We start from the raw sequence: 27,874 nt of genomic DNA, 5'->3' as shown, positions 1-27,874 counted from the left end.
CGATATTTCGTTGAACTTCGCCAATCTGAAACGCCGAACTGATAACGATCAACTAACTGCCTATGCGCGCGCGATAAATGTGCGCATGTCCAGATATGACCAAACGAAGCGATCGAAAGGTCAACATCTGGCATGTGTTTGAAAGCAAAATTCTTTAATTGTCGGGAATTATACAGTTTTGACAGTTTTGTGGGAAAATTTCGAATTTAATGCAATTCGGATTCCTGATGACTTTATACCTAAAATCATTGATTTTTTCATTTTCAATTGCGATTTACGTAACACTTCCGTCCGTTGATCGATGCACAATCACACAATATATTAGATTATATCTGTCACTAGGTCAATCTGGATCTTTTATGAAATTAATGTTCAGAAATGATAGATGCTAAGTTGGATGCCTATTACCAATATAAATTATGTATCAAATTTGCCAAGGAAACAATTAGTTGACATTTTGTTGGTTCCTTACGTTGAAACAACGTTGACAACTAAACGAATCTCGACTAATTTGCTTTGGTCGCATGATAAACGTTGAATCAAAGTTTATGAAAGGTTGATCAAACAAACAACCAAAAGTCAACGTTGATTAAACGTTGACTCAACGTTGTGAGCCCGCTGGGATATATAACTTCTACAACAACGTGCATTTGACGTGTGTGGTGGCGTTTCCTAGCTGGCCTGCACAACGTGCATTTGACGTGGGGTGGTAGCATAGGGGCGGTCGCTTGAACGGCGATAGTCCCTAATGTATGTAAATGGTGTGGAATATCTAACATTCTCATGAACTCTAAACGCTTCTTGGTACCAATTATCAGATATTGATGACTAGATATTCCACACCATTTCTTAAATTTCCAATTGCAACGTCATGTTAAATGCAAATGTAGGTCAAGATAATGAGGTTACTTCTATTATTTGGGTGGGTAAGGATATACAGCGGAATTTTAAAATGTCAACTATCCCTTTTGAAAACTTCGATATATGTTTTTTTTTTATTTATCATTTTTTTCTTTGGCGATTAATGCAGTGAATAAACAAGACGTTATTTGTTATCACAGAATTCGGTGTTTGTTATTGTAGTTACAGTTTAACCACCTATCATCTGACGTGGGGCGACACCACTGGAGACTTTAAAAGGCGAGGCCACTAACGCGTTCGGTTTTGAATTAAGATTAGAGAACATTGTCGGATATTTCCACCTGTTCTACTTTTTATTTTTGTTTTGTTTTGTTTTGTTTTTAGGGTTTTGTGGGGAAGGGGGTATATTTTTTTCTTTCAGAGTAATATGGATTACGTAATAGAACAAGGAACCTGAAAATTATCAAATGTTTCATACTAACGAGCTCCAGGCGATTCATTGGGCATGACTCTTATATATATCAAACAACATAAAGACGAACAATTCTTCCCTGCGGAAGCATAGTACGGCCACGGTGAAATTGTTTTGGGGCCTTACTATCTCCTACGTAGTACTTAATATCTCCTACGTAGGACTTAATATATCTCCTACATAGGACTTAATATCTCCTACGTAGGACTTAGTATCTCCTACGTATGACTTACTGTCTCCTACGTAGGAGATACTATGTCCTACGTAGGAGATACTATGTCATATGTAGGAGATACTAAGTCCTACGTAGGAGATAGTAAGTCCTACGTAAGACCTAGTCGGGAACACGTTTATCGGGAACACGTTTCAGGGTATAGACTTACTCCTTCATCAGGTGAATTTTTTTTACATTTCAATATGATGCCATAGATGGACATAGGCTATATGTTTTGGGCTTTTTTATCCTTTGCATTTTATTTATTTTTAACAATATTTACAAACGAAAGTGACACATTTAGCGCAGTACACCATATCTCTAGCCCCCTACACATAACTGCAACACGTGCTTTAGTACATATTGTTTATCTATAAGGGCATTATTTAAATCGTAATTCATTCATTCATGTTCTGTGGAAAGAATGGCAGCAAAAACGAAGCCTTTTATATCATTAACGGAAATTATGTGAGGCACATATGTTGATCAATGAACATTCAAATGTCGTCTTTTCCGACGTCGCAATAAAATAAATACTCCATAAAGCAAATCATGGTGTAATGTTTTCAGGAATTTCTTTACATTTGAAGAAGTAACTTTTACTCTGTTAATGATGATGAAAAATTACTCAGAGTACATCTACACAAACAGCGAAATATGGGAATCTAAGAACTAATGAAGATATGTGACAGGACCATCCATTTCGCTGTTACATGATTTCTCATGTTGTGTAATTTCAATATTTCTTGTAATTTGTGACACTCCAACGTATCCGGTTACAAAGTGGATCCTTGCTTTGGAATAGTCTGGTTCATCGTCAACAACAGATACAACCAGACATTATTTGGTTCCTTCACACATTCCATGAGGACGAAAACAGATATCGTCGTGAAGTGCTTTGGAGACATTTACTGCAGTTTTTTTTGTTTTGTTTGTTGTTGTTTTGGTTGTTGTTGTTTTTTTGGGGGGGTGACAACTTTTCAGGCCGGCTTCGTAATTACATTCAATATTTGAATTTATCCAATCGGATAGGATTATACCCGTGAAGATCCGGGTTAGTATATTTGTCTTCGGTAACCCATGCTTATCGTAAGAGGTGACTAACGGGATCAGGTGGTCAGGCTCGCTGGCTTGGTTGACACATGTCATCGGTCCCAAATTGCGCAGATCGATGTTCATGCTGTTGATCACTGGGTTGTCTGTTCCTGACTAGATTATTTACAGATTGCCGCCATACAGCTGGAATATTGCTGAGTGCGGCGTAAAACTAAACTCACTCACCTACTCATCGGATAGGATTGGTTGATATGTTGGTTGGTTGTTGTTCAACAGTATTCCTGCTATATGGCGGCGGTCTGTAAATATTCGAGTCTGGACCGGACAATCCTGTGTTCAACAGTATGAGGATCGATCTGCGCAATTGGGAACCGATGACATGTGTCAACCAAATCAGCCAGCCTGACCACCCGATCCCGTTAGTCGTCTCTTAAGACAAGCGTAGGTTATAAAAGACCAATTCTTCACGGGTCGCTTATGGAATGAGTGAGTGAGTTGGGCTTAGCAGGATTCCAGTTACATCAGGTCTAACACAGATTTTCACAGATGCATCGGATTGGGAATTTAATTCAATATTCTACATTACTGAGCTCTTTTATAGCCTAAGGTAGATTTAGGGCCGCGCGAGTACGACTTTCGCACAACGTTGACTCTTCGGGCTTGTGTGTCAGAACAAACAAAACAACTCGGCATCCAGGGGGTTAATATCATCAACACTATTGGAACGGCATCCAGGGGGTTAATATTATCAACATTATTTGAACGGCATCCAGGGGGTTAATATGATCAACACTATCTGAACGGCATCCAGGGGTTATTATCATCAACATTATTTGAACTGCATCCAGGGGGTTAATATCATCGACACTATCTGAACGGCATCCAGGGGTTATTATCATCAACATTATTTGAACGGCATCCAGAGGTTTAATATCATCAACACTATTTGAACGGCATCCAGGGGGTTAATATGAACAACACTATCTGAACGGCATCCAGGGGGTTAATATTATCAACACTATTTGAACGGCATCATGGGGTTAATATCAACAACATTTTAACGGCATCCAGGGGTTAATATCATCAACATTATATGAACGGCATCCAGGGGTTAATATCATCAACATTATTTGAACGGCATCCAGGGGGTTAATATTATCAACACTATTTGAACGGCATCCAGGGGGTTAACATCATCAACATTATTTGAAAGGCATCCTGGGGGTTAAAATTATCAACACTATCTGAACGGCACCAAGGGGTTAATATCATCATTATTTGAACGGCATCCAGGGGGTTAATATCATCAACATTATTTGAACGGCATCCAGGGGGTTAATATCATCAACATTATTTAAACGGCATCCTCGGGGTTAATATGATCAACACTATCTGAACGGCATCCAGGGGGTTAATATCATCAACATTATTTAAACGGCATCCAGGGGGTTAATATCATCAACATTATTTGAACGGCATCATGGGGTTAATATCTTCAACACTATTTGAACGGCATCAAGGGGGTCAATATCATCAACATTATTTGACCGGCATCCAGGGTGTTAATATGATCAACACTATTTGAATGGCATCCAGGGGGTTAATATGATCAACACTATCTGAACGGCATCCAGGAGTTAATATCATCAACATTATTTGAACGGCATCCAGAAGTTAATATCATCAACGTTATTTGAACTGCATCCAGGGGGTTAATATCATCATTATTTGAACGGCATTCAGGTGGTTAATATAATCAACATTATTTGAACGGCATCAAGGGGGTTAATATCATCAACATTATTTGAACGGCATTCAGGGGGTTAATATTATCAACATTATTTGAACGGCATCCAGGGGTTAATATCATCAACATTATTTAAACGGCATCGTGGGGTTTATATCATCAACAATTTTAACGGCATCGAGGGGTTTAATATCATCATTATTTGAACGGCATTCAGGTGGTTAATATCATCAACATTATTTGAAAGGCATCCAGGGGGTTATATGTGTGCGTTGCAGCTGAGTGTTAGTTATTGGTGACGTAACAGGCGTCTCATGACCAGCTTACGTGAAACACGATTCTGTAAACACCATCAATCATAACGCAGAGCTCACTTCGGCGTTTGTGTTTGCCTACTTCCGAGACAGTCCAAGCGATTTAAGGGTTAAAGGCGACGTTTCAGAATAACCATTGGCGATTTGTTAAGAAAGACCACATACCAGTGATCTTTAATAGACAATTTTTCAATTCAGTTCACCGGGTAACTATATGATATTCACATTTGCAACATACAGTAAACGATGCAGCGAATGGCTTCATTAGTCAAAAATGGCGAGATTTACGAGGTATATAATTCTTACCGAGCATATCAGCAATTGTACTTTGCCTCAATAGCAATGTTACATCAAGAAACAGAGAATTGAATTAATAAAGCTGAGATTATTTGGGTGATGATTGTTATAAGTTTTTATTTTGTATATTGTGAGTTTTGTCCATGAAGTAAGGGTACATTTCCCTGTGGCACCAAAAGGGTTAAATTTCAGCAGTAATTAGGAGATAATCCTATTGTGTTTACATTTTGGAAATGATTATAGTTGGTTGAACGCTGCTAAATGCTTCCTTTGTTAAACGATCTAACGTATCCTTCCCGACCACATGATGGTATTTGACTAATATGTTGTATGGCAGCATTGCGCCGCTCTATGTCCTATCTGGCTGAGAAGACGGCCGGGCACCTCAGTGTATATTTGTGACGTCACCAGCAGTGTGACGTCACTGTCACTGTCACTGTCACGTCAGCTTGGTGAGGTCACAGAGTGCAGCAACATGTAAACAAACTGTTTGTTGTTGTCTGTTATTATGTTAAGACGGACGACGTTTTCGTACAATCACTCACCGTTTATGTTTACACTCACTTCACAATTTTTCTTACCTGATCACGCGAGGTTCCAAACACAACAAATGACAAAAAGTCTGAAAATACATTCAACAAGTTTTATTTATATTCACCAAGAAAAAGGAAATCATGTGAATCGTGACACACGACTACGTAAACGGCACACACCTCGTCAGTGTCAGTAACGACATGTGCTCCGTCTCTGTCCACACCAACACCACACTGACTTCAGTGAGCACCACGTGACACCAGGAGATCCAACACTCGCTTATGTCTCCCGCGCCTCGTTCAGAAGGCCGCTGTCCACCCGTTGTTCTTCCTGGCGTTGATTTCCACCACGTTCAGGGACAGGATCAGCTCCACGGTCTCCCAGTCTCCACCTATACAGGCCAAGTGAAGGACGTTGTCACCGTCCCTACCCACCAGGAACGCCACCACATGTCTGTGACCCCTGAGTGCCGCCTCCATCACCGGTGTTGTGGTGCTCCATCCTCCTCTAGTGTTGATATCCACGTTACCGGCTAACAGGATCCGCTTCACTCTCTCCAGGTCACCGTCCCTGCTGGCGGAGTAGAGGTCGCGGTCTGTTGCTGGTGATCGACAACAATACAACATGACGGGAATGTCAACATGTGGTTTCTGGAATTAACGATGGTGTGTTTAATACATAACTCTCTGTTAGAGCCAGATGTTGCAATATTGTGTGTACGTCTGGAGAGTGTTAACGTGTGTTGCACTTTACAAGTTGATAATGTCTGTACAACTGTTGTTTGGTATATATTAGGGTAATAAGATGTAACGCTGGTTTATGTCACAGTGCTTTGGTTGCTGTTTAACGCCACACTCAGCAGTATTTCAGCTGTCTGATGGCGACCTCAGCATAAATACCCGGTTCATGAAATCCTGTGATTGACAACATGATTGTCGATGGATACCATAGGCGAGACTCTCCACGGGTATATACATCAGCGTGTTAAATGGAATGACAATTAAGGACAGAGCTTCCTCCCACCTACCCGATATATCGGAGTCTTGTGTCGTCACTGGCACTGAAACAGGGAATATGTTGTTAAAAAAAACTATACATAGCATACCCACAGTATTCACCTTTCCACATATGTTTTGCCTTTCAATATTATGCAGGATCAAACTCTAAATACATATGTTATGGAAGATGTATTAAATATATTTCGTTCAGTTTGATTGACAGAACAATTCATCGAGACCACGCGTCTGTTGAGGAAAAAAGGTACACTTCCTAAATTTAGTTTTTACAGTTTGAAATCCTGTGATTGACAGCATGAACGTTGATCGATACCATAGGTTAGACTCATCCCTCAAGTCAGAATCTCCACTGGTATATATACATCAGCGTGTTAAATGGAAGGAGAATTAAGGACTGAGCTTCCTGCCTGTTGGGTTTTCCCACCTACCGTGTAGATCGGTGTCTTGTGTCGTCACTGGTGGAACCGTCTTGCTCGGGCTCGGACCAGTCGAGGCTGAAACAGGGAATATGTTGTTCAGAAAACTATACATAGCACATAAGCATTATAACTACTACCCTCAGTTTTCGCCTTTCCACATGTTTTGTCTTTTAATATTATGTATGGATAAATTTTAAATACATTTGTTATAGCAGAGGTATTAACTATATATGGTTTGATTTGACTGAGATATCTGTTCATCAAGACCACGTGCCTCTGCAAAAAGGGAAAAAAAGGAACACTACCTAAATTTATTTTTACAGTTTGAATCTGAAAATGTAATAAGCTGTGCAATGGTTGTGTGTTAAAAGCTGAGATGCTCCTCTTTGTTGAAATGTTGTAACTGAATAAATTGTTATAATTTTGTTTTGAACATAAACATGAACGGAGAAACTCAAGAATCTGTTCGCCTACAGGGTTAGGGTTAGGTTAGGGGCGAGTATATACTACGGGGACTTCATATATAAACATACATGATTATTCACATTATTACACTGAAAGAAAAAATAGATCAACAAACAAAAGCATCTGCACTATACTGGCCAGCGACCAGTAATCGCCAACACGTGGCTGTGGCGCTTGCGAAGACAGTTTGATTTTAACTCTCGTAGCCTATAGCTTTAGTGATATGTCAGTGCGTGAAATACTACGAAAGTACAAATCATGCTGTCTTCTCAAGCGCTACAGACAGGTGTTGGCGATAACTGGTCGCTAGCCAGTACCTACTCCTCCTTATGGAATCACCATCTGTTAAGTTTGAATTCATTAACCGTGACTATTCAAAATGTCTTTCCTTGATGTCCCCACCACACCCCACCCTCCCTGTTTAGTGTACATGGTATTTTAGACAATTCCGTAAATTCTAATGTGAAGCAGATTAAACTTCAGTGCACATAAAAAGTGGGAAAGAGTCTTTGAAACACAGTATGATAACACAATGCTACGAAATATATATACGATGGCAAAACGATCCACAAAATGTAGCAATTTGAAATGGTTACAAATGAAGATATTGTATGATATTATACCCACAAATATTTTCTTAATAGGATCGGTCTAAAGGTCACACCTTTGTGTACATTCTGTTCAAAGGAACTAGAAACAATGGTCCACCTACTCTGTAATTGTTGTCATGTTAAAAAGATTTGGGAGAGTTTGACCAGTTGGTTAATGACTGTAACTGAAGATAACATTGACTTTACACCAGAAAACATCTTACTTGGATTTAAAGGGAAAAACAATTCTTTAAATGCAATATGTCTTGTTGTGAAACAGGTAATATACACACAAAAAATAAAAGAACAAGTTCCAAGTTTCAAGCATGTTGTAAGTGAGGTATCAAAATACTATGAAATTACAAAATATAATGCATACTCTACATGCAGCAACAGTGAGTTTTTTACCTTCTGGTCATCTTTCCACAATCTATTTACAGAAAATACTAGGTCAGAAAACATATAATAAATGTATTTAATTACTATTATTTGTATTGGAATCACTGAGATAAGATATTCAAAGATGTTCATTCATTGTATGAAGGGGATTTGTGAGTGTGTATTGAAGATACTTGATATATTGTATATGAATATTTGTATGAATATACTTATGTGAATGTATTCTTCATGTACAATGTAAAATGTGGAAATAAAGATATTAAAAAAAAAAAATAAAAAAAAGATTAAACTTCAGTGTTTATCTCGCAATGTGAAGGGTAGCATGGCAACTTGACTTGGTGTTTGTGCAACACAGTTTAAAGTTAGTGTCAGACTATATAACGGGGAGTAGTCACTCCTCGAAAAGCCCCTTAGCGTATGCCTCGGCTCGTCACGTGACCAGTGTAGCCAATATGGCGGCAGCTTAGTTTATAAGATTGAGCCCGGTTTATTTTTAATAGCTGATTACATTCGCTGAGCGTTGTGACAACTGAAAACCTACATGTAGAAGATAAGTTACCTATTCTGCCACTTAATTTTAAGTCAAATAATTGTTATTAGTGTCAGTATTAGTGCAGTAGATTTGTAGTAAAGTTTCAAGTCGGCATGTTGTAGCTTACTGGCTTCAATTCTCGGTACACAGCAAAGAAAGACTAAATTATATCGCTATTTAAAATTTAGAAGGGAAATATACCTTTAGTTGAAAGGTGTTTGCAAGTAATAGTGGTAGTTTTATAACTTTAAAAACATAGTTAGGGTGTATTTGAGGTGTGTGATCTGTTCTGATCCGCCATTGATGCTTGTGATGCTTGAGTGTTATAGTTCTAAAGCTGCTTTCTTTCTTGTTGATCTTAGTATTTGACAAAACTGGAAAGGTGTTTACAAGGCTTTGTGATAGTTTCTGTTTTTGAGGGGTGTGTGACAGTGTCAGTTAACATTCTGTCAATGTCCATGCCATTCCACACATGCAATAATATATCTGAATTAATTAGGACAGCTGATGTTAACACATGTGTTCTAGGTATAGTTTTGCGTTCTTTAACATGTTTGGGGAGGGGTGGCCGTGGTGTATCATTTATTCTTTCATTCATTCACATATGTATTTCTTTCTGTTGTTCTTTTTCCTTATTTCTTTTTTTTATTCACATATAATTCTTGCTCTTAATTCTTGCTATAAGTCATTCGTTCATTCATTCATTCATTCATTCATTGTAAAATTCCGATTGATACAATAAACCGGTTGAGGTACTGTTAAACGCGGCCGAAGTTGCGCTGGGAACGAACCAGGTCCCTGTGTGCGTTGGAGCATGACGAGGCACACGCTAATTAATAATAATAATAATAATAAGGGCCTGATGATGTACGCCTCTCCGTGGTGGACCTAGATGGGAGGGGGATGTGTGTGTGTGTTATTATATTCCCTGAACCAAACGTCCAACACCCAGTTAGGGCTGACCCCCCGAAGCTGGTTTTTCACTGGGTTACAGACAGCCAAAAGGAAAGTTTAAGTTCACTTCCGTAGCCCAGTCAGCCTTCCTCCGGTAGTGACACCAACCATACTGGAGATGAGATGGGACTTGCCCCAGGGGAAGGCACAGAACCCGACCAGAATATCTTGGTCAAACCACCTTAAAACCACACTACTTGAATGTGCGAGAGCGACGGGATGGCCTGAAAATCAGAGTATCAATGGCAAGTCGCTGAATCTGCATGCGGACAATGCCATGCCCATGTATGCTTACCTGACAGGAAAATCCTGTGTATATTTTGTTTCATTCTATTTATAATGAAATATCTGGCATACCTTTAGACAATCGGAGGCCAATTAAACAAATAAATGAATCTTTTCTAAAAATGAAATCAATTTATTAAATAATATTATTTCTATGAAACTTTCATCGGACTGTTCATTACATGAAGTTAATTGTGTCTATGCTGCCGCTCGAACCTTGAAAGAAATTCACACAGTTTCAAACATCTAATACTAAGAACAATGCACCAAAGAAAAAACGGTTTTTAGGAAAACTAACGGAAACTAGAAAATACATTTCCTGGATAGAGCTGTGCCTGAAGTTAAGATCATCAGGGAGTACAATGTCAAAACGGCAAAAGGCAATTTGGAGAAAATTTAAATTACAGTACAAGACAACAAAAGAAAAGGTACTTCTCCAAATAGTCGATTCCCTAAAGGCCAAAATAAAGGTTTGGACTGAAACACAGAAAAAATGGGGAAAAAAAATAAATTCATCAAACAAAATAAACTTTTTAGAAACAATGAAAAGCACTTCTACAAAGGGTGATGGTGAACATGACAAACGGCCTCCTATGGATGCCAATGAAAGGTTCTGGAAACATTTGTGGTCTGTACCCGGCAACTGTAACCTTGAGGCACCATGGGTCCGTGATTATGACCATGCAATGCATGAGAAGGTAACTAGGTCGTTTGTCTGTTACATCTCACCAGATTGCCTGAAAAGTGTTATTAAAAAGTCCAAATCTTATACAGCTCCAGGGCCTGATGGCATTCGAAACCGGTATTGGAAACTGTTCCCCTGTGTCCAAACACCATTACTACACTGTTCCAATACTCTCGTAGACACAGGTGATGTTCCTCCATGGTTCTGCAAAGGTCGCACAATACTTCTCCCCAAGAAAGGAGACTTGACTGATCCCAACAACTTCCGCCCTATCACATGTTTGAATACACAATACAAAATATTCCCAGGGTGTTTGGCAAACCTCGTGTCATCTTACTGCTCTTCCAATCATATAATTTATAGAGAGCAGAAGGGAGCAAGAAAGGGATGTTGGGGGTGCAAGGATCAACTTCTTTTACAGAAAATGATTTTGGAAGAGGCTAAAACATATCACCGCAACCTCTCCATGTGCTGGATTGACTACAAAAAAGCATACGACTCTGTCCCTCACGAATGGATTCTGAAGTCTCTTCATTGTATTGACCTCCCTGAGTGACTACTTGATTTACTCAAGTCTTTAATGAGTTGCTGGTCGACTCAACTTGAGATGTACTCACAAGGGCAGGTGCAGACTTCGGAAACTATTCCATTCAGAAGAGGGATTTTCCAGGGGGATTCCTTTAGTCCTTTGCTTTTTTGTCTGTCTTTAAATCCTTTGAGCTTTCTGCTCAATAAAGAGGAGGGTTACCATCCCGGACCTCCTCAGCACAGATCCCCAACACCTCTAACTCATCTCCTTTACATGGATGACATCAAGCTCCTTGCCAAAGGTGATTCAAATTTGAAAGAGCAGGTTCTCCTTGTCGAGTCCTTTTCTACTGATATTGGCATGACATTTGGACTCGACAAATGTAATACTATTTGAAACGTGGCAAGGTAACTAATGATGGATCGGTCAAGTTACAACGGGGAGTTATTGAGCATCTTGTGGAAAATCAGGCCTACACCTATCTTGGAATGCATGTTCGAGACAAGCTCCAGAATGCCCAGATTCAAGAAAAACTTCGGGCCGAGTACAAATCTCCTTTGAAGAAAATCTGGAGCTCAGAGCTAAATGCTCGAAACAAGGTCAATGCCACCAATACTTTTGCTGTGCCAGTCCTTTCCTATTCCTTTGGAGTAGTTGATTGGACAAAACAAGACATCCAGAGTCTTGACCGTCTGAACAGAAGGATCATGTCTGATAACAGAGCCCAACATCCTCGTTCCTCTCTTAACCGTTTATACATGCCAATCAATTCTGGAGGTCGGGGTTTGATTAATGTGGAGGCTCTTCATGATAGAATTTTATTGTGTACCTTTGCACATATTTATTTATTGGATGATCCTCTGGTGCTGCATGTGAAGACTCATGATGACAGAATCTGAAATTTGAGGTTGATTTTGTTGATGGCGATGTACTGCTGGACGGTACAGTGATGGGAGTAAACCAGGTGAAGTCCTTCACCAAGTCTGCCCAGAGTCAGTCTTTTGTGGAGAAGCTTTCTGAGAAGCCATTGCATCGTGTGTACATGCAGTGTGTTGAACAGAATAGCAATCCCACTGACTCCTTCGCCTGGATGAAGTCGGCTGGTCTTAAATGTGAAACTGAGGGCTTCCTTTTTGCTGCTCAGGACCAGTCACTTCCCACTCACAATCGCCTAAATGTGATTCTTAAAGAAAATATCAATATGAAATGTCGACTTTGCAATGAATTCACGGAGACTGTCCAACACCTTGTCAGTGGATGCCCTTCCTTGGCACAAACATCATATCTTAAACGACGTGATGGCATGGCTCGTTGCTTTTACTACTGTCTCCAACATGCCTGTGGCTTTGACTCCGAGGTCCATCCATGGTACGACCCTGAATATGTCCAGGGCGTAATGGAAAATGATGCTTTCAAACTTCTGTGGAATAGGCCCATATACAGCTTGAGAAGAATTCCTGCCAACAAACCTGATCTTGTCCTTTTTGATAAAGCCGATGAATTCAGAGGGGGCAAGGGCCCTGAGCTGATGATGAGCCTTACTAGCCTGACTGTGCCAGGATCACCCTAACCCTCTCTGCTGCAAACTATCTTAAATCTGTAAAAAAACAATAATAATAATAATAATGAATGTCTTAAAATGAGCTAATCTCCACGCAACAAAGCATACTCAAAGCTCTAACACAAACATATAAATCATGATGAAAAGTCTAATTCTCGAACAAATGAGTTTTGAGCTCGAGGTTTGCTTTAAATGCACCAAGTGTTGGGACGGTCCTGGGGTTTAATGGCAGACAATTCCATTTGCGTGCAGCAGCAATTTGTAATGATCGTGATCCAAAAGTTTTCATACGGTATGACAGCAATTTAAGCTGTAGTTGATGAGCAGATCTGAAATCTCTTGCAGGTTCATACACAGCAATGAGATCGTTGAGATATCTGGGAGCTTAATGATGGACAGGTTTGTAAATGAGAGTCAACAGTTTGAAATCCACTCTCTTCAATATTTGAAGTGATCTCAATACTGGTGATATGTGAGATTTCGAGCTGGTTCTTGTGACGATTCTTGCGGTAGTGTTTTGAATTTTTTGCAGTTTGTATATAGTTTCTTTGGAACATCCAACGAGGAAACTATTGCAGTAGTCCAATCTCGAAAATATGAGAGCTCTCACAAGAGTTGATGTGGCGTCAACAGTCAAAAGGTGGCGAATGGAGCCAATATTCCTTAAATGGAAATAACAGATACGACAATGATAGTTGATGTGATCTGTCATAGTGACGTTGGAATCAAGTTGAACACCCAGGTTTCTCACAACCGGTGAGAATTTGATGTCAGCTGTCCCCACACACAGATGATCGACGCAAAGCTTCTTGAGTCTAGACGATGGTCCGATGACTATAGCTTCTGTCTTCTCGTCGTTCAGCTGTAGTTTGTTAGTTGCCATCCAAGTCTTTACATCTTGAATGCATGTCATGTACAACTGATTGTTGTAACTGAGGGTCCAGGGTCAAGACCTTTCCACAGGTGGGAATCATCAGCGTAGAAGTGGTGTGGATCACTGTGTTCTTGTATAATGTTTCCAAGTTGACATGTATATAGAGTAAACAGTACGGGACCAAGCATGGAAGCCTGGGGAACTCTACATGTCAGTTGGATGTTCTCTGATTAGAACAAATGGTAAAGAAAGCAAGCGAGTGACCTATCCTTGTTGTAGATTACCCCTGGTGTCAGGCAAACTCTGTCAGGCACTCATACCGGGCGACGGCGGCAGTGCACATTCTCACTCTACTATTGAGGCAGAAACCGCAGCTGACACGGGGTCTTCCCACTTACCCAACTCCTATTGTTTCAGTAGAAGAAATCACTGGGGCGTGATAATCCCCTTTAATCACTTATTTTGTTCCCTGTGAAATAGTATCCGGGACCAAATGTGATAAATATAAACTACTTCTGACTCAATCATTACGTATATGTATTAGTTATATATATACAAGTTATCCAGTTATACAACTAAACACAACATCAACATCATATGAAATCATATCACATATATGCACTGCAATGCACTTGGTATCGAGTTAAATGTGATACTGAGTCAATGTTTGGCACCATTTCTGAGCTGAAGAATACATGTCTCTACCCAGCCTTGTTCCTTGTTAAAAAAGTCCTTATAAATGTTGGGGTGGCTTTTGGCAAACACATCACTCATTTTACGATGCCATCCCTCTACATGATTTGTACATCCTTGTAAGATATCATAAGGCCATCTTTAGAGTTGAATGTTGATCGACAATCGTTCTCCCAACACTTCAAATGGATGTAAGGATTTCGTCTGGTCTTGATACTGAACTTACAGCCCCTGTAGGCCAAGTACTGACCGCTGCATCCACTTGGTATGAAACGATTGTTTACTTGAACGTTTGCCATAGTGCAATGGAGAAACAAGGACATTTCCATAATACCTGTCGTTGGTCACTTGTTATAGTTCACTCTATTAGAATTCAATTTGTAGGAAATGATATGAATGTAGGTCACTTAGTTTATCTAGTTTAACGATGGTCATGAGATTGCTCTGATTGGCCCTGATTGGAGTGCTGGGTGAAGTTATGTCACAGCCAAAGCTGGGGTAACAAATTCACCCTGCAAAATCACTGACCCGTAACTTTTATTCTTTTTTTAATCCCCCAGTTAATTGGGTAAGTGGGAATGAGCTGCTGACACAACCGTACTTGTTGTTGGAAGCAATGTGCTTTGAAAAAACAACAAAGGTACAAACACGTAGCAGTGTGTGGTGGTAAAGATCGAAATGTCGGCTATCCCAGAGATTAACATTCCGTCAGTTTCAATGTTAGAAATAACGAGAATAAAGCAAGTTTGCCCTTCCTTAATCTACAGAGTCCTTCAAAAACAAAAAAGTATTCGGACACTTGACGTAACTTCCGTAGACTTACATGTTACTTTAGTGTAGCATAAACATTTTTCATGAATTTAAATTTCGCAAGATCCAAGTCAATTGTTGCACTTTTGTGAGGAATCATCTTACCTACAATCACATAATTTCTGTGTAATTTTCCGAATTATCGAATGGCAACTGGCACCCGTGAAGAGCCACCTCCTCGTTGTGGGTGCTGGGTAACGCTAAGCGCTCTTCGACCCCCCGTTGTGGACCCGGGGGTATATTTGGTCCGCCAACCCGTTTGCCATGAGTTGCACCCCTGTGTCGGTGGAGGACGGGAGTCTGGTGGTTGAGGGCAATAGGATCCTGGAACTGTGTTCCCTTTGCCCAACACACCACTTCGGCCCTTACTTCACCTAGACGGGTGGTAGAACTGGCCCGGTTCTACCAATCGGCTGGTCTTGCCATGCCCTGTGCATGGACAACATTCCTATGCAATTACTGTACGTTTTTGTACATTTTTGACACTAAATGTTTATATTTCAAATTATATTTTATATGTTTGCCAAGAGTCCTATGCCAGAAGACAGTGGCTCATGGGCCAATCTGGTGATAATGCCTCCAAATGATGTATGTCTCTGGTTTCTTGTCATGGGCCGAAATAACCGGATATTAAATTGGTAGATAAATGCAGCTGTTTGAGTATAACACCCCTGTATCCCTGGTGTCGGCATCTTGGATACCCGGTGCTATCTGACACTGTCCTTGTTGACACTCCGTGGTGGGTGGGGAGCAGGGGTGACGAATCACTTTCCTTTCACCATGTCTCAAACACAAGCTGGTTCATCTAGAAAAGAAAAAAAGAGGCGTCTAAATGAAATAGATCACTCTATTGAAAATTCTGCAAACGACGACTCATGGGCTCGTTTCCTGGTTATTGAAGCTACGGATCTTCTTCCGATTAAGCTAAACCCATTTGCTATTTCGAAAGCGATCTCTGGGATTTGTGGCGAGGTTAGAAATGTTACTCGTCTCTGTACTGGTTCACTTCTGGTGGAATGTGCACGGAAACAGCAATCTCTCAATTTGTTATCAATTAAAACATTTGCCAATGTTGAGGTAGCTGTGTCTGTGCACAGAACTCTTAATACTTGTCGTGGTATCATACGTGACAGGGCCCGCTGTCTGTATGATATGAGTGAAATGGACATTGCTGAGGAGCTTGTAGACCAAGAAACGTTTCACAATCAAGAAAGAGGGCATTGTAACAAAGACAAACACGTATCTCTTGACTTTTGCTAGATCTTCACTCCCGCAGTCGATCAAGGCAGGATATTTTAACATCGGGGTGGATGGGTATGTCCCCAATCCACTCTGGTGTTATAAGTGTTAACGTTTCGGTCACGGATCACACTCATGACGAAACTCTGCAGTGTGTCATCGGTTTGGAGACCGCCATGAGGGTACCGACTGTGACAGAAACTACAAATGTGCAAACTGTGACGGCCCGCATTCTTCTTCGTCAAGTCCTGCCCTGTATATCAGAGGGAAGCAAAAATCATGAAAATAAAGTGTGAATAGAACATTTCTTATCTTGATGCGAAAAAAATCTTCATTAATCAGTCCTCAACTCCTCTGAATGTAACGTATTCCGCTGCAGTCACCCGCACTGCAACAATGTCCTCTATTGCTTGTCAGACTGACTTGACTTGGGTCATGTCAGAAAAACCTGTTTCAGCTGTTCGACGAAAGTCCTCAGTTACTGATCCTATGTCCCCAGCCACACAGTCTACTTCTGCTTCTCAGACTGTGAGTCAGCCTGAGATACAATCAAAATCAGTAATCAAACAGCCTCACTCAGCCAGTTCAGCAAAAGGAAAAGGAAACAAACAACAGAGAAAAGAGACACCTTCTGTCCCTTTACCTTCAGAACTCCCTCTGGAGAACCCCATTGGACCTCTCGACATGGAGGTCACACTGTCCTCACAGGACAAGCGGAGGAATAGCTCCTCCTCCCATTCACGAGAGAGATCTCCAATTGAACCACCATCATGAGTCAATTGTCTTATATAATTCAATGGAATTGCAGAGGACTGAAGAATAACTTCAATGAAATACAGTTACTAATTCAAGATCTTCAACCGTCAGCATTCTGTCTACAAGAAACGTATTTCAAACATACTGATACATTTGATTTAAGGCAGTACAAGTGTCATCACTCATTTTCTCCTCCAGGATAAAGCAACTGGAGGTGCTACTATACTAGTCAGAAATAATGTTATTCATAGTGACGTTCACCTAAAAACTAATCTTCAAGCTGTAGCTATTCGCCTTACTTTGCAAATTGCATTTACCCTATGCTCACTGTACATTCCGGCTTCATCTGCTCTTCGACAATCTGATCTTCAGAATCTATATGATCAACTACCTAAGCCCTGTATAATCATGGGCGATCTGAACGGGCACAACCCTCTGTGGGGCAGTACAAGTACAAGCAATAAAGGTCAGGTAATTGAAGATTTTATTTCTGATAATAATTTATGTATTTTTAATGATGACTCAGCCACTTATTTACAGCCAGCTACGGGAACATATTCTTCCCTGGATCTATCAATTGCTGACTCCATCTTGTATAATGAATTCGAATGGATGGTACATGATGATTTATGTGGGAGTAATCACTTCCCTGCCATTCTCAAGACAATCAACCCTGGTGATGATCCACCTTTATCGAGAAGGAACTTCGCCAGGGCTGATTGGTCATTATATGAGACATTATGTGCTGATCACTTAAAACATGATGTATTTGTGAACAGCGAAGATCCGATACAGTTGTTTTCCGATTTACTCAATGACATTGCTGATCAAACTATACCTAAGTCCTCTGCAGCTCCACATATTCGTAAGCCATGGTTTGATAATGAATGTAAACAGGCCAGAAAGAGCAGGAAGAAAGCTGAAAAATACCTTCGGCGACATCCTACAGTCCATAATTTGAATAAAGTAAAAAAAATTAAATGCCAAGGCTCGACGTACATTTAAACAGAATAAGCGTCAGTCTTGGAGGAAATATGTTTCTAAAATAAATTCACGCACACCGATTTCAAAGGTGTGGAACATGATCGAAAGAATTAAGGGGAAAGGTTCCAAATCTACTGTTCACCATCTGAAGGATGGTGACAATAAATTAACTGGTAAGTCTGACATTGCCAATAAGCTTGGTGAAACACTCGCCAAAAACTCTTCTTCGTCAAATTACGTCACTGAATTTCAACAATATCAGAAACAACAGGAGAAGAAGAGAATAAATTTTAACTTGGACAATGGCGAAGACTATAATGAATTATTTTCATTACATGAGCTCCACACAGCCCTTGAGCAAGCTCATGACACAGCAACAGGAGCTGATAATATACATTATCAGCTCTTGAAGCATTTACAGGAATCATGTTTGGAAACTCTTCTAAATATTTAATGCCATTGTAGTCCCTTTACCAAAACCTGGCCGGGATCATACTGATCCGTCTAATTACAGACCAATCTCTTTAACGAGTTGCGTCTGTAAAACCATGGAACGAATAGTAAATAATCGATTAACATGGTATCTTGAAACCAATAATCTCATAACAAATATTCAATGTGGTTTCAGGACAAATCGTAGTACCATTGATCATTTGGTACGTTTAGAATCCTTTGTCAAAAATGCAATAATAAATAAACAACTTTCAGTATCGATATTCTTTGATCTCGAGAAAGCATACGATACCTCCTGGAAGCATGGCATTTTAAAGGATTTACATGATTTTGGTTTAAGGGGTCGTTTACCTCTTTATATATCACAGTTTTTATCAGACAGGCAATTTCAAGTCCGAGTGGGTTCAACCGTGTCTGACCATTATAATCAGGATCAGGGTGTCCCCAAAGGAAGTATTTTGTGTGTCACTTTATTAAGCATTAAGAGCAACAGCTTATCCAAGGTTTTAAACGATTCAATTGATGAATCACTTTTTGTGGATGATTTTAACATTTCTTGTCGCGGTAAGAATATGCATACTATAGAACGGCAACTACAGTTGTGTTTAAATAAAATAAATAAATGGTGTCTTGAAAACGGCTTTAAATTTTCGAAATCAAAAACTAATTGAATACATTTCTACCGTAAATATAAACCACATAAAGACCCAGAACTGTTTTTAAATGGCACTCTTAGGTCTCATTTTCGACTCCCATTTAACTTTTCCTCCGCATATCAAATCTCTAAAAACTAAATGCCTGAAGGCACTCGATTTATTGAAAGTCGTGTCAAATTCAAGGTGGGAAGGGGATCAAGCTACGCTCCTACACCTTTACAGATCACTTGTCCGCTTGAAGCTTGATTATGGCTCCATCGTATATGGTGGAGCCTGTAAAAGGAACTTAAAACTCTAAGATTCAGTCCACCACCAAGGTCTGAGACTTTGTCTTGGAACATCTCCTGTTGACAGTCTCTACGTCGAGGCAGATGAACCATCGCTTACCCAACGCCGTATAAAATTATCATTGCAATATATTACCAAACTATATTCTAACGAGTCTAATCCTGCATTTCACTGTATCTTTAATCCTCTTTATGAGGATTTGTACAACAAGAAATCTTCTTTTGTTCGGCCTCTTGGGCTCAGGATTAAGCCATTCATTACTGCTGCCGGCATTGAGCTGGAAAATATATCTCTATCCCGTCTTCTCTCTTCTGCTCCTTGGCAATTGGTTTGGCCACAAGTCGACCTAACACTCACTAAATTTAAAAAATCAGAAACTGATGACTTACTGTATACACAAGAATATAATCAATTAAAAAGTAAATATGATACATCTAAATCCTTATTTACAGATGAGTCCAAGGATGGTTGCGCAGTTGCTTGTGCCACTGTCATTGGGTCCAAAACAATATCTTCCAGCTTACCCAATGACAGTTCAATTTTCACAGCAGAAACAAACGCAATACTAACAGCTCTTAAATATATAAATAGAGACCCTAAATATAAACAATATATACTATTTTCTGACTTTCTTTCTTGCCTTCAGGCGATCAAAAATATTTCTTGTAAACATCCACTTTTAATAGAAATTATAGAATTATATAATGATCTTGCAGCTGGCCAATACGACATAGTCGTTGGTTACCCAACCACGTTGGCATTTCTGGGAATTCAATGGCCGATTTTGCTGCTAAGGCAGCACTCAACAAATCTGTGACACAACTTCTTATTCCTTACTCCGATTACAAAGCTTGCATTAGAACTTACATCCGTGATCTGATGCAGAAGAAGTAGGACACTCAAGTAGGTATCAATAAATTACATGCAATAAATCCTATATCGGTTACACTTACTTGGGTTGTCAGTCCAGATTTGAAGAGGTCATCATACGACGATGTCGTATTGGCCACACAAGATATACACATGAATACCTATTAAAAGGTGAGGATCCTCCATTTTGTATCCCTTGTGATGAAAGAATCACGGTCAAGCATGTCCTGCTTGACTGTGTTGAATATTCCATCACAAGGGATAAATATTTTAAATTACGAACTATGAAGGATCTTTTTAATAGTATCAGTTCTCATTTAATTATTGCATTTTTAAAAGAATTATATTTGTTAAATGATTTGTAAATACATAAATATTTTAAGATTGGAAGTTTGAATTAGTAACTAAGATTGTTAATGGCTGTATCCTCGAGGGGGGTTAAAGTACTGTAAAATTATTGTCCTCCTGAGAGGGTATGTAAGTCCCCAAACAGTCGAAGTAAATTAAAACGTTCCACTTTTTTAATCGTAGAATACCGGTTCTTTTAATGTATGGCTAGATTTGCTAAATTGCTAACGGCTGAAGGGATGGTGTAAATCCAGCTAGGGTCCATGCAAGAAGCAAATGTACTGTAAGTCCCCATGGTCCCTAGTATGCCGATCTACCTTCAGTTGTTGGCAGTCTATAGCCGGTTTTTATATTGTATTGTCATTTAAAAGTAACATATTTTAGATTTAATTACTAGTCTTAAATTTATCAATGTGATAATGTAGTTGTTTTACTGTCCTTCGTCGACATGTGTTTAATAATAACATTGTGTTTATTGTTAATTCATAACTTTTTAAGTCACAATATGGCTGAAATATTGCCGATGTGACTATAAATTTTAACTCACTCACTCACTCGAATGGGAACAAGTTAATGTACAGTGCCGTGAACTCCTTTAACATGGCGGCCTATGGGATTGTGCATTGTGGAACCATACGAAAGTTGGTAAATGTGATGTCGTTAGTTAAATAGTGGTCGGGAATTTAACAGAAATTATGTGCGCAGAGCAGAGATGATTTCAAATTAGCCTGTCAAATTTTACAAAGATCCATCCTAAACTCACTTCATGAAAATTATTTATGCTGCACTGAAATAACATGTTACAAGTCTATGGAAATAAAAAGTCAGACAATGTTACAGTTATTGCTGCGAAGAAAGCCAGGCGCCGTGCTGAGAGAGCCTGGAGACGCTTCCATCTTGAAATCCACAGGCAAATTTACTGTGTTGCGAGAAATAAAGTGACGTCTTTGATAAGGCAGGCCAAACAGATGTCACTGAACTCTCAAATCCAGGATTCAATGTCTGACACATGTCCCGCCTTCTTGGTAAGGAGTTCACTTCACCACTGTCGAAAACAGACTCTCCCGAGGTGTTGCCTAACCGGTTCCGGCAATTCTTTACTGAGAAGATTGCCAAGATACATGCTGGCATGATGTCTGCAGATTCTTCTGGCGAATTCTTGAGGCCAGCACGGATACGCCCTCTACTGAACTAACTGATGATTGCTCGGAGAAACTGGTTACTTTCAATGAATTCACCTGTGATGAAGTGTTGAAAATTATCCGGAAGTCCAATCCTACTTCCTGTGACTTGGACCCTGTGCCAACATCCATCATCCTTGATAACATTGTTCTTTTAATTCCGACTCTTACAAAAAACATCAACATTAGTCTTGAATATGGAATAGTGCCGTCTTCCTTTAAGTCAGCTCTAGTGAAGCCACTCCTGAAAAGGCCAAACTTAGACTTTGATCTCCTTGGCAACTACCGGCCAGTATCTAATCTGAGTTACCTTTCCAAGTTAGTTGAGCATGCTGTTTGCACACGACTTTCTGAACATCTTGATAAATATGACCTTCATGATCATCTACAGTCCGTCTACAGTAGCCATCATAGCACCGAGACTGCATTGCTGAAAGTGATCAGTGACATTCAGCTTGGAATCGATAACAAGAATCTCGGAGTCTTGGCACTTCTTGACCTAAGCAGTGCATTTGACACCATCGATCACTGCAAACTCCTGGAACGTCTGAGTTTGGAATTTCTGATCAATGGAACAGCTTTCGCGTGGTTTAAATCATACCTGTCCGATAGAAGTCAGTGTGTAATCATTGACAAGTTGTCATCTGACCCATCATATCTTACGTGTGGGGTTCCACAAGGATCCGTCTTAGGACCGGTTCTTTTCACCGTGTATATATAGGAGCTTGGAAGTGTCGTGGAAGGACATGAAGCGGACAGACATCACTATGCTGATGACTCTCAAGTCTACAGATCCATGGAGTCATGGCCACTTCGGCGCACAGGGCTTTGAGTGAATTGAGCGCTTGTTGTGAAGATATCAAGGCGTGGATGCATTAAAACAAACTAAAACTGAATAGTGACAAGACGGAATGCATTGTCCTAGGGCCACAGAAAAAGAGATCACAGTGTGGTCTTACATGTTTAAGGTTTGATAATACAAACATCCAAATCGCTGACAAGGTCAAAGACCTTGGTGTGATTATCGACTCAGATGTGTCACTGGATGATCACGTTTCCCATCTAGTCCAGAGCTGCCTTGATCATTTGCGTACTATTGGACATATCCGACCATGTCTCACCACTGAATCTGCCACCACTCTTGTCCTGTCTCTAGTTATGACCAGGATTGATTACTGTACCTCTCTTCTCGCTGGTGCCACTAAGACACAGATAAGGAAACTTCAGCGTGTGAAAAACGCTGCTGCACGTATAGTGACCCAGTCACGTAAATCTGATGACGCTCTGAAACTCCTACATTCTTTACACTGGCTGCCCCTTCACTATAGGATTCAATTCAAACTTCTGTACCCCACTTTCCACTGTCTGTCTGGATCTGCCCCTTCGTATCTGGCCCAGTCCCTCACACAGCACCGCCCATGTCGCTCTCTCCGTTCACAGGATAAACGTTTCCTCGTTATCCCCACTGTGAGGACTTCTACGTATGGTGAAAGGTCCTTTTCGTATGCAGCCTCTACAGCCTGGAATCAACTACCTCAATATCTACGTGACTGTACAGAACTTTCTAATTATAAATCTTTACTAAAGACTCACTTTTTCAGATTTGCTTATGAGTGTAAACGATAATTCATTGCATTGTTTCCATGTGTCTCTCTAATCTTTTATTCTCTCCTATAGTCTGTTTGTATGTACATCTATGTCTAGCGCTTTGAGCATGTTGTACATGGAAAAAAGCGCATTACAAGCATGCTATAATTATTATTATTATTGTAAGTCTATCAGGTGAAACGCTGCGTTGCTATGTTTACCCAGACCTTTACCGGTGATAGGCTAAACAAACGTCTGGGTGTAAACATTGTGTGAAGCAAGCACTTGGTTCCTGTAACTTTCATACTGCTTTACAACAGTCGTACAAAATACATTTACACTATTTCATCAATTTCCTAAATCAGTTTAAAAGCAGAAACTTTGAACTTACCCACCAATAACGTACGTCCTAACACGAGCGACACATCTCAATAGAAATATTTCTACCCGACCCATGTTTGGCCTTCGGTTTTGTCAGATGAAAGCAACATATTACAACAGATTTTGAATTACCTATTCCATGGCTTGGACAACAATTGTACAAGCATATCAGGTACTTCCCTAATTCACCGATTGTTTGCATTATACAACTCCTAATATTTGTTAACCAAAATATAAATTTTCCCTTTTAATGCATGTTATCTGTGGATATCCTAAGACCTCAGAGGCTTAGATGTATGTAAGCTGCGATCATTCTGTCAAACAAAACCATATACGTACTTCCAGTGAGCGTAAAACATTAAATGTTACTTTGAAACACAAACTGTGCATTCTGAGCCTGTTGTTATAAGTGTGTACAAGAATTCCTCAACTCAGTCAGTTAAGATGTTAAACCGACACCGAGATAGATGTTCAGATACAGTATCCATAAGTCGTCCACCTGTTCAGAATACCATGGTCTTAGTCAGTTCCCTGTTAATTTCATGCCATGAATATTGGGTAATGAAAGTAAAACATGCTGGCTAGTAAAGCATAGTATGCTAGCTGCAGCGTTTACCATGACATCACCAAATAGTAATTATAACCTGGTGATATGTTTCAGAATATTTCCGACATTTATACCTCTGCAATCAGGCAGTTTGGTAATAGTGAAGTAAATTAAAAACGAAATACACAATTTGCAGTCTTGCACTGCCTAACTCCCCGGAGTAACCTCTTCCATGCTTGGTGTGATGTTAATCATGAAAGGGCGATTTCCACAAATGTTGGTATTCATAGACAAGCAAAGAAAGGGTTTATTATCTAGTGTAAGGTTTCATTCACCGTGACGTTCAGGTTTCTGACATAAAGAGATTGTTTTACTTTGTCAGGTCATAATGACGCAAACATAAAAGGTGCAGTGTTTAGTTGACTCGGGCTGTACAAGACAGGTCTGAAATGAAATGAAGGCTCTGGCCTGACAACACCAGGTCGAGTATTGACGAATGGGTCTAGGCGATTCTACTGAAAGCAAGACCATATACTTGGGATAAGGGTAATACTGTGGTCGTAGAAGTGGTGCTGTGATCTGACGAAACCAGTTCGAGTCTAATCAGGTGTCCACTTCCTAACTGAAGTAGTAAGTTCACCCAGAAATCTAAACTACAGAAAAAATGTCATTGTGAACACAGAAGAGTTGAAATACCAAATTCAAAGGCAGTACAAATGCCCCATATAATTATACAGCCTCATTACTGGAGTTGTACATGGGGTGAAGGGGCGATTATAGGAAGTGTGACGATTACATTGTAATGGTGGTCCAGCCTGAAGAAACCCGTTCGAGTCCTGGGTGGTGGGGCAGATGGAGGGACAAATGTCTAAGATAGTGACCAGCACTGTAAGTTCTTGTTCCTTTAGCCGAGAATCGCCTGTCTGTCGACTGTCTCCCACTGTCTGTCAGTTGACATTGTGCCCCAAGGTATCAGTCGTTGGGAATGTCACTGTCTAGAAGCGATTCCTGAGATGCAAAGTACACAAGTACCGGCTTATGTACACTAGGTCTGCCTGTGTCAGTTCGTAGTCTGTCTGGTGTGTACCCTGTATGTCTGTAACGTTGTATCAGGTTACATACAAAAACGACAACTGAAATTTCTCTGTGTCCCAGATACAAAATAAAAAACAAAATACACATGGAAACATTTAAATCATATGTCGAAGTGTATTGTAATGTCATTGGTATGTCATGTCCTGTTAACCTTATGTTCAAATGCCCAATACGATCTACGATACCAAGTAACCCATATACCCAATACAATATACATGTATGTCCAATAAACAAAATGTTCACATGCCCAATAAAAACTTATGATGCCATGCCCAATAAACCCTATGTTGTCATGCCCTGTAATGACATAACCTGCGTGTTCGCAAATTTTATTAGTAAATAAGCGTTTGAAATAAGGGTAGGTTGACCCTGACACATTCGGACATGAAAGGTTTCCACTAAAAACACAGAAAGTTTTCCTCGGACATATTGTTTCAAAAGCAGAAGACACATAATTAGTCTCACTGACTGACTGAGTTTAGTTTTACGCCGCTTTTAGCAATATTCCAGCAATATCACGGCTGGGTACACCAGAAATGGGCTTAACACATTGTGCCCATGTGAGGAATCGAACCCGGTTCTTCGGCGTGACGAGCCAACGCTTTAACCACTAGGCTACCCCACCGCCCCCACATAATTAGTACATATACAGTGTGACTGTAAAAAACACTGGCTACATTCAAACGAAATAATGATGTTATCCTCATATCTTCCGGTTGGAATTTCAACATAGCACGTTAATTAAGCGACAAATCTGTGCTGAAAGTCTCACCTGCTGTAGTTCCAGGATACGTCGTGGCCGAAGTCGTGGTCGACACCTGCGACAATGACGATGTTGTCAGCGAACTTTCATTTCCATCACTCTCTTTAATCTCCTTCCTCATCCCACAGATTACATTCAGAGTCATCAAGTCCTCCGTAAGACCAGTGATTACTTGCTTCGTATTAAACAGATCATCATTGGTCTGATTTAGTTGAGTGGTTAAACTCTGAATGTCTCTGGGTAACTTTAGCTGGATTTCCTGTAGACCATCCATGCACGATTCAACCTCGTTTCTCATCATCACACAACTTGTATTCAGCGCAATTAAGTCCCCTGAAAGACGATTGATTTTTTGCTTTGCATCAAATAGATCATCGTTGATCTGATTTAGTTCAGATTTAAGCATCCTTGCATCACGCAGGTCAGCTAGCGTCTGATTCAGCTGCAGCTGTAATGCACGGATGTCTTCGGTCAACTCGCCACGTTGTTTTCCAAGACTTTCTCTGTAAGTATCTCTTTCCCGTTCAACATGTCTCAACTCTTTTGTTAGTGCTTTAAGTTTTGTCTTTGTGTTTTGTACACTTACTTGCAGACTTCGAACTTCATCGAGGACACGTGCATTGATGATATTCCCTATATAATCTTCTGTCAGGATGTCAGTAATTGCTTGTCTGACGAGAAACTTTATCAAGGGAGGGAGGAACGTTGTAGTCAGTTCTTCTTTCAGTGATGATTCCAACAACTTAAATTTGCCAATCAGTTCAGTCTCAGCATCAACAGCTGTGCGCTTCCATACATTCATCTCTCCTTCCACCAGTCTCACCTGTGAAGCCAAGGCTGCCAAACCTCCATCACCATGTACATCTTTGATACCACACAACACAAGAGTGAGGAATATAATTGTTGATACCTCCATCGTATAAAGTGCTGTGTACTGTGCAACACGCAGCTAGGAAGACGACTGCCTCGACGCCGGTTATGCGGCTTTAATATTGCCAGCTCGGAGAAACACATGCTACACCAGTAGTGTGTGTACACCTGGCATCATAAGAACCGACATGGCGGATAACTACATGAGGATATGGAGGTGGACAAAACATGTGTACTCTAGCCTAAGATGATACAATAAATCCTGTAGAGTAGCACGTGGCATATATATCCTGTACTGTGAGTGTGAGTGAGTGAGTGAATGAGCATGGTTTTACGCCGCTTTTAGCAATATAGAAGCAATATCACGACAGGGGAAGCCAAAAGTGGATTGTAAACATTGTAACCATGTGGGGAATCGAACTTGGATTCTTTAGCGTGACGAGGAGAAGATTCAACCAATGGGCTACTCTACCGCCCTGTAATGTAATGCACAACATATATCCTGGACAGTAATACATAAAGGACCCTGTTATGTATTAGACAATTAAA

At 40.1% G+C, this 27,874-nt stretch overlaps 1 protein-coding gene and 1 long non-coding RNA gene across 2 annotated transcripts in view; both read left to right on the top strand.

Annotated features, from left to right (window-relative positions):
- LOC124274771 (histone-lysine N-methyltransferase EHMT1-like) overlaps positions 1-27,874 on the top strand; it is an 84,181-nt gene that overhangs the window by 18,815 nt on the left and 37,492 nt on the right. The window lies entirely within an intron of this gene.
- On the top strand, positions 324-19,288 carry LOC124274778. Its single transcript, XR_006898030.1, has 3 exons — positions 324-334; positions 1,084-1,088; positions 19,194-19,288. It is a non-coding gene; the product is annotated as an uncharacterized LOC124274778 (long non-coding RNA).

Source organism: Haliotis rubra, unplaced genomic scaffold (genome assembly GCF_003918875.1).
Source record: "Haliotis rubra isolate DU_JTF1 unplaced genomic scaffold, ASM391887v1 Scf194, whole genome shotgun sequence".
Taxonomy (NCBI): domain Eukaryota; kingdom Metazoa; phylum Mollusca; class Gastropoda; order Lepetellida; family Haliotidae; genus Haliotis; species Haliotis rubra.
This window is presented reverse-complemented; position numbering and strand designations above follow the sequence as displayed.